The 8,272-nt window shown below is 37.5% G+C and overlaps 1 pseudogene; it reads right to left on the bottom strand.

The window, feature by feature from the left end:
- Window positions 1-346: 346 nt before the first annotated feature.
- On the bottom strand, window positions 347-4,134 carry LOC109679653 (inactive protein-arginine deiminase type-6 pseudogene; annotated as a pseudogene).
- Window positions 4,135-8,272: the final 4,138 nt, after the last annotated feature.

Consider the following 8,272-nt stretch of genomic DNA (forward strand, 5'->3'; position numbering starts at 1 on the left):
CAGATTTCCCAACAGATCACGCTTTTGACAGCAGGATGCCATTAAGCAAGCATTTTTTCCCCTCCCTGCTAAATTTTATCTATCAGCACACAGTAATATTTTTTTCTCACTGAGAATGGTTGGAGCTTTATTGGCTCTTCAGTTAACCAGGTGAGGATGGCTCTCCATTTCCCCCTTCCCTTGCAGGGGGTTCAAGCTGGTGGCATTTGCCACCCTACTGAACCTTAGGGACAGGGGTGAACAAGGCAAGGAAGGGAGTGTGCATCCTTGACTGTCTAGCTCCCCCACTGGTCAGAAGTCCTGCTGCTGCACGATGATAATGGTCCTGCATGCAGGAACAGATCTCTCAGCTCCAGACCTGGGGCAAAGGCATCATCTTCCCCCACTTAAAGGCAAAGGGCACCAGGCAGATGTTGGTACAGATGTAGAAGTCTCTGATGTTGGTCAGGTAACAATCAAAGACACCAATAAAGGTTCACTGGAGTCCCAGGGGCTCCAGCAAGTGGCAGATCTTTTCTTCTAGGCAGCAAGTACCCTTGATTTGGAGCTCAAAAGACTTGGGGATCCCCAGATTGTTGCCCATCACAATCATCTGCACCACATCAGGGAAGAGTTTTGGGGCCCGCTTGTAGGAGGGGATGTTCATCAGGTATTCCAGGCAGAAGAACTGAGGAAGGTCTATGAAGTCCTTTTTCACCAGGCCCACCTCTCGTCTGATGGCGCAGTTAGTCCTTTGACTTTCTCAAGCTTCTATCAGCTGGAAGTTGGTTGATGGTTCTGGCCTCTCGTTCATAGGAAAGTTGCTGGTCTGCTCTGACCTCTTCAAACAATCACCATCCCCAAAGTTCTCCTTCTGTTTCTCTTGAAACGGCTGGCCAGGAGCAGCCAGAAGGCCTTTCTGTCATCACTTTTGTTGTCTACAGGGACAAAGCACATGAATTCATCCACATAGCCAGTTATTAGCTAGCAAGAAGAGAGCTCTGTCTGTGCCTGGACATGCTGGGCACAGAGGAAGTCTTAGAGGCTCTTGCTCATGGTCCAGCTTTTTGTGCTAGGGTAAAAACTGCTGCCAATGAGGACCATAGCTGGGAAGTAATCTTTCCACTGCACCTTTATGGGTGTGGACACAATCAGGTTCCTGATGGAGTCCAGGCGTGCCACCCAATGGTCCTCTGTACATTGGATCACATAGCCAACACCGGGGCTCAGAAGTTTTCCAGCATGGCCAACCGAAGGGTGTTGAGAAGCAAGAAGACCGTTTTATGGGGAGCCTGGCCATAGCAGAAGGCCATCTCATCCTGGAGCCATCTGCCCAAGTGGTTGGAATCCTCAGAGATGAGTGCCACTTAGATGTTACTCTTGTCACTCAGCTCTATCACCGTGGTCATAAACCTTGCAGTTGCAGCTTTCTGCACAGGTATACCTCTAAGGCTTCTGGGTGCAGAGGGTAAAGATACAAGGAGCTACCTGGAACACCAGGTGTCTTTATGAAGCCAGGTCTCTGGAATTGACAGGTCTTGAGACTCTTCTGCCAGGGAGACAGAGAAGGAAATCAGGCCAGAGAAGCTGGCAATTGGGGTCTCTCTAGCCTCCACATACAAGGTCTCCTTCCTGAGGTTCTCCTATACTCCAAGGTATTGGAGTGCTGGCCGGGCCCCAGCACCAGTTCAAAGATGCAGAAGATGTCTTCTCCAGGACAAAGTCTCTTGCCTTCCCCCACCCCACCCCCTAGCCACCTTCCTCAGAGGTGTGGAAGATCAGCTGGCAATTCTCCAAGGTGTTCAGGGGCCTTGGGCAGTCAGAATTATCCGGTATAGATTCTGTGTTTATTTGGAGAACAGCACCTTGTTGCTGTCCTTGACAATCAATTAGATCTCCTCAATAGAGCTGCAGTTAGACAGCAGCATGGCCCCCCAGCCACTGGGGCCCCACATCATTATTTCTTAGCCTGCTTGTCACTTGGCTTCGTGAATTGATGGCAATAGTAATAGAAGGTACCTATTTGGGATTTTTTTTCTCAAAGGAATGATTGAGAAGTGTTCACTAAATATTATGTAACCTTTCCTCTGCCCTCATCCACTCTTACCAAGAGAGTCATTCACCCTCAACTATGGAACTGAAGAGGAGTTCCGCAACATTGCCCAGTAAGTTTTTCTATTAGATGATACAGTCCCCCAAATACTATTTGGTCTCGAGGGAACTTGTAAAGCAGTAGCTAATTTAATGGAGGAGGATATGAACTCCTGTTCATTCTTAAAATCACTTCCTTTCTCAACCTATAGCAGAAATCTAGGCTTAGATATATAGAATAATTATTTATTGTCTGAATAGCTTATAATGCTTAATGTTGCAATGGAAAATAAAATTAAACATATTTATCAAAATCACATTGCCAGGATTTTTCTCCAGCTTTACAGTTCGTTTTGTTATTTTTTATAGTTTGTTGTTCACATAGAATTATCTTCTTATTACAGTTTAAAAACAATTTTTAAAGGAGAACATCTCCAAGTAAATGTTTCACCACTAGACTGATGAACTGTGGATGGTATGGAATAAAAAAGAGAAGCAGCTATAAAGCTTCTTCAAGATTCTGATGTATAATTTGTCATGTTCTAGGCCAAGAATCCACAGAATAATACCCAGCATAAGGCCACTAAATGTTTTAGACCTGTTTTGTCTAAACAAAAATAGAATGTTAAGAATGAAGATAAATGCCTAGGCTTTGGACCTGAACTTGCTAAGTTGTCTTCAGATACCTGGGATATCTTACAGGTGACATCCTAGACAAAACATACTTTCTTATCATGTAGTAGGTTGATATGTATGAGAGGTTGGGGCAGAAGTACATTGGAGATACAAAAGAAAGTGAAGAAATATACAAGGTAAAATTTTTATATGAAAGATTGTTGCATGTGTTGTTATGTCAGCTCAGAAAGCCAGTGAAAAAAGGGATTGTCTCACTCTCAGTTTTATAAATAGACTTCTTGACTAAAGGGACCATGGGTAGTTTGTTTTATAAGATCAGGCAAGGCTTTTCACTTAATATATAACACAAGGATGAGGAATAGCTAGAAAAATCTAGATAAACCTAATGCTATATAGTTTGAACTTTTTTTTAGTAAATGATGAAGATAAAAAGATATAGCAATAATGTGAAGAAAAAACTGAAATACTGCTATAGCTATGTGTACATTTCCTTTAGTATTGCCAACATTTACTAAATTTGATTTGAGATTAAAGCATACACATACTAACAAAAATAAAACTAAAATAAAAGGACCATGGGCACAACATTCATGATTTCATCGTCATTGATTAAACTTGGTAGTAGTTCTCATGAACACCATATTCATAGAGCTTAGGAAAATACTTTAATGAGAAGAATGCAAAATCAACCACACAATCAATATAATAAAATTCAAAATAATCTCCATGTGCTAGGATTTCCCTATATCATCTATTGTAGTATTTATCTCTTTGATCTACTTCCTGAGGTCATCATTTACCAAAAAAATTATATAGGTTGTAGGCAATTGAGTCATGTACCTGTTGTTTTTATATGCAAGCAAAAGCATTTTTGTGCAAAAATAATTTATATGGAGAAAATACTAATATTACAGTTTGTATCTGAAATATCCCCCAAAGGTTTATGTGCTGAAGGCCTGATTCCTCATGCAATAGTGTTCAGCATTGGAAACTTTGGGATGTGATTGGATCATGAGGGCTGTGATCTCATGAATGGATTAATCCATTGATGGATTCATAGCTTAATATGCTATTTGGAGGTGGTGTAAACTATAAGAGGTGAGATATGTCCTTGTAGGATGTATTTTTGGCCCCTGCCTATTCTTTCTTTCCCTTTGCTTTTCAGGAACCATGAGGTGGGCAGCTTTGTTCCACTACACACTCCATACCACAGAGTTCTGCCTCACTACAGTTCTAAAATCAGTGGGGCCAGCCACTAGAGGCTGAATCCTCCGAATACATGAGCCAAAATAGTCTTTTTACAGAAGTATTTCCCTTTTTTTAATTAGTATCTATTAATTGTTTAAAGAGGTTTCGGTATATTTCCATTCATGCCTATAATGTGATTTGATCAAATTCACTCCTGTATTACTCTTTCTTACCCCCCATTGCCTCTAAAATTATACTGTTTTAAAAAACTAAAACTACCACAAACAAAATGGTTTAAAATGATTCCTTTAGTCTGCTATCAGGAAAAAGAGACCAGTCCAGAATAAGGTAGTATATGCTGTTATTTTCTTCTACTCCAAGTGAAAAACATCATAATAGGGGAATAATTTGTTGGCAAACGTGCAGTTCCATGAGGAAAACACCTAAAATAACATTGCTTTATAGTGGAAAATAGATAGCCCCTCTTCCTTAGGAACTGATTTTCTATCATTTCAAAAAGAAAACTTAAGATGACGTTGCAGCTTAAGATATTAGGTAGCCTCTGTAGAACTGATAGAAATGAATAGATGTAACAGCGAGGAAAGGTGGAAGTCTTATTACCAAGTAAGAAAAATTATTTGAATCTTCCCTATTTGTGCAAACATGATATTTAATCAATTTTTGGTAATACAATTTTGATAGTGTCTAAAAATTAGCCATTAAAATATACTACTGATATTCTTCCTCATTCACAAGTTTGTCAATCAAGCACAAACTCTTTTCAATTATCGAAAGACCAAAGAGCCCAGAAATCATAAGATATGAAGGATACTTAATGTTTATTTTTTCATTGTCCTTCATCATGACAGCAATTTCTGAAATCTTCTCCAACTTCTTGGTTTCTTTAGTCCCATCAGATAAAAAGGTTAAGCAGAAACAGAATCTGCAAAAATGAAATGTATTTCTGTTCTACAAAAATCTCACACTAAGTTGTCAGTAGAATTAAGAACAGACCAAAACCTTAGTTTAACCACCTGTGGTTAGTGCATGACTTGACCAAGATATGTGTTAGTGGCTTAACTTAAAAAATGTTGAAATGTTTTAGGATATGGCATTGAATGTCATTTTCCTCACTTTGTAAATACTTACTGAATCATTTCATATGTTCCAGTGAGTTATACTGCTATCCAAATATCTGATCAAATTATTCTGTGCTATTCAATATTAATGAATCACAATACTTTCTGCAATGTCATCTGGGCACAAATAACCTCAACAGATCCCATCCAGAATTCAAAATCTTCCTCTCTTGATTTCCAGTGTTTACCGATTGTCTGTTTATACATCTGTCTTACTAAATTAAACCATGTTGAGTATAAAACATATGTGCTTATATTTGCTTTACCTTTATACTCAACACAAGAACAATGAGAAAATAAGTGAAAGTTTGAATGATACCCTAGAAACAATCCAGCCCTGGAGCATCAAATTCATCATAGTCCACCTCTAGCACATTACTTCTGAAAATTCTTTTGAATTTTTATTTGGTTTATCTTACTCATTGTTTTACTAAGTCCCAGTGGCAATGGTGTTATGCATGTTGTAGTTGAAGTAGACTGATTTTGGCAGGGTCTTTGTCAAAAGAGATCTTTGGCTGGAAATCTAAGACAAAGTCATAATGGCATATGGAGATGAAGATGATGATGGGATAGGAGCCCTTCAGGAGCAAGCAGCCCAAGTGATAGAAACAATTGTCAAATTCAAGATGATAAGTTGTAACTATAAGACTCAGGAATTAATTGCTATGTGAGTTTTTCCAGAAAATATTTTCACTCTGAGAAGATACCCATTATGGCATCTTGAAACTGCAGGAAAAACATCTTCTGGATGAAGGGGATGTCTGTTCACATCTTAACTATTCACTACTTTCAAATAAAAAATTCTTTAAATAATTTCTCCCCACTGAGGCATGAAATGCTTTATGCAAAATAGACTTTCTTTATTATGTTCCATGATTAAGACAGAGAGCACACACAAGATATAAACTTCTGTTGTAGGAAAATGCACGTCATTTGTGCTATAAAATTGACCACTGAGATGTAACCATATATTATTGTATTTTGATGGATATATAAACATTTCTCCCCTGAGGAAGTACAACATTTGTAAACTTTTATGAATGTGAAAAATATTAACTATAAAATATTACTATTTAGTACTTAAATCATTTTAATATTCACTAGTTTCAATCATTGTTCCTTTTTAAGATGTTATACATGACTGATGTAAGAACATTGAATGAAGCTAAAACTTTTAAAGGATATACAGGAAATTCCCAATTTTTACATGCAAATACTACACAAACATTCCTTGAGGAACTGAAATGCTTGATCATTTCCAAGACTTACATTCAGTTTTGGATTTAATCAAAATGTCCTCACTTATTATGCTAAGGGAACATTTTTAAATAAATAGCTATTGTTTATACATTTTTTTAAATGAATGCATGGGTACTTTTATCACATGCAATTTCAGAAAACAAAAGAAGGTGGTGGGGAGCAGGAAGACCATCTCGCATTTAAATCTCAAAGGATACAAAAAGTCTCAGGGGGCATTTCATGCATTTTCCCCAGGAAAAGTCATTTCAACTTGAAATATCTCTTCATACTAATTTTCATAATCCATAGACTTTACACTTTGATTTTCTAAGTATAGAAATGAAACAAGCACATAATTGAAATATTCATTTTAAGAGATGAACAGCTTAATTTACACACACCATGCAAGTGAGGCTCTAAGGTAACATACGTGCTCAAGAAAGCAATGCAAGTCAACTCCTTGTATAGCTCTCCTTATCTCAACTAGCAAAAGCCCTTGGTCCTTCCTGTTACTGCTTATACTCTCTCTTCAACAAAATTAGAGATAAGGTCAAAATAATTTCTGCCTGGTAGCGAAGGGGTAGGGGGAGAGGGAGAGGGCAGGGGGGGTAAAGGAGGTGGTAGGGGGAAGGGGGGAGAAATGACCCAAACATTGTATGCACATATGAATAAAAGAAAAAAATATTTCCCCTCCAAAAAAATAAATAAATGAATAAAAATAAAAAACATGCTGAAAGCTAGCAAATCAGGCCTAAGCCACATTCATTTTTTTTTCTTTTATTCACATGTGCAAACAATGTTTTAATCATTTCTCCCCCCTTCCCCTACCCCTTCCCTTACATCCCCCTCCCCCTCCCCTTCCCATTCATGGATGAATACCTTTACCTGTCTCCATTGAGAAAGTTTTTATCCTTAATATTCTATGCAGGAACAAACCAGCTTAGTTTCAGAGTTAGTAATATAATTTTATAGGGTTATTTAGTCTTCACATGTCCATACAGAAAATACCAACAAATCAATATTTGTAGTTTAATCAAAGGATACTATTTTTAAAGATTAATTTTTATTCTACAAATTTTCCTTGTAAAAACCATCATACACTTTGTTTACAACATAAAAAGAAATGGACTATTACTCTTTAACAAAATCCTAAATAATAATACATATAAAAAATAAAATTACTTTCTACATGAATCACAAGATAATTTGTCTACAAGATTGACATTTTACTGTACCCCCAAATGAAAATAAAACCAATTCATAAAACTCTAAGAAAATTAAACATCTAAGGAAAAGATTTCCTTATAAACTTGTATCTAGCCTTCCCAGGTACCATGTAACATCAGTTGAGACTCCAATTTTGTAAGGGCAAAAGAGAAAAGAAGTAAACTTAAAGATCATACATACCATCGAAATTGGAAATAAAATAATATATATGTGACTACTAGTAACTAATAATAACTGAATCAACCTTAAAATGACCTCCTTAATATACTTGATGTTAGTGAAAAATATCTTCAGGACTGAGTATAGTGGTACACACCTGCAGTCCCAGCTACTCAGGAAGCAGAAATAGGAGGATCTCTGTTTGAGGCCATCCCAGGAAGAAGCTCCAGTGCTTGCCTTGTAAGCATAAGGTCCTAAGTTCAATCTGAAGTATCACACATACACACACACACACACACACACACACACACACACACACAAACCTCTCTGATAGTATTTTATTTCTTTGTGATAAGGTCTTGGTAAAAGTGTCTTCACAAGTACTTTATTCAACTGATGAGCTATAGTTTAAACCTCAGTGTGAGGGAGTCAAAGATTCTCATGAAAAGAGAACATAGAGATAAGTTCCTAGAACAAATTTTATGTTCTGTGCCAAAGACCAACTGGCTTCCCTGGCCAAAGAGAGAAGCTCAGTAGTGGTAGTCAAGGATTCACATAATTGTATATCTAAGTCAATGGACTGAAGTATGAAAGAAGACACTGGTCTCTGCAGT

Source organism: Castor canadensis, chromosome 2 (genome assembly GCF_047511655.1).
Source record: "Castor canadensis chromosome 2, mCasCan1.hap1v2, whole genome shotgun sequence".
NCBI lineage: Eukaryota > Metazoa > Chordata > Mammalia > Rodentia > Castoridae > Castor > Castor canadensis.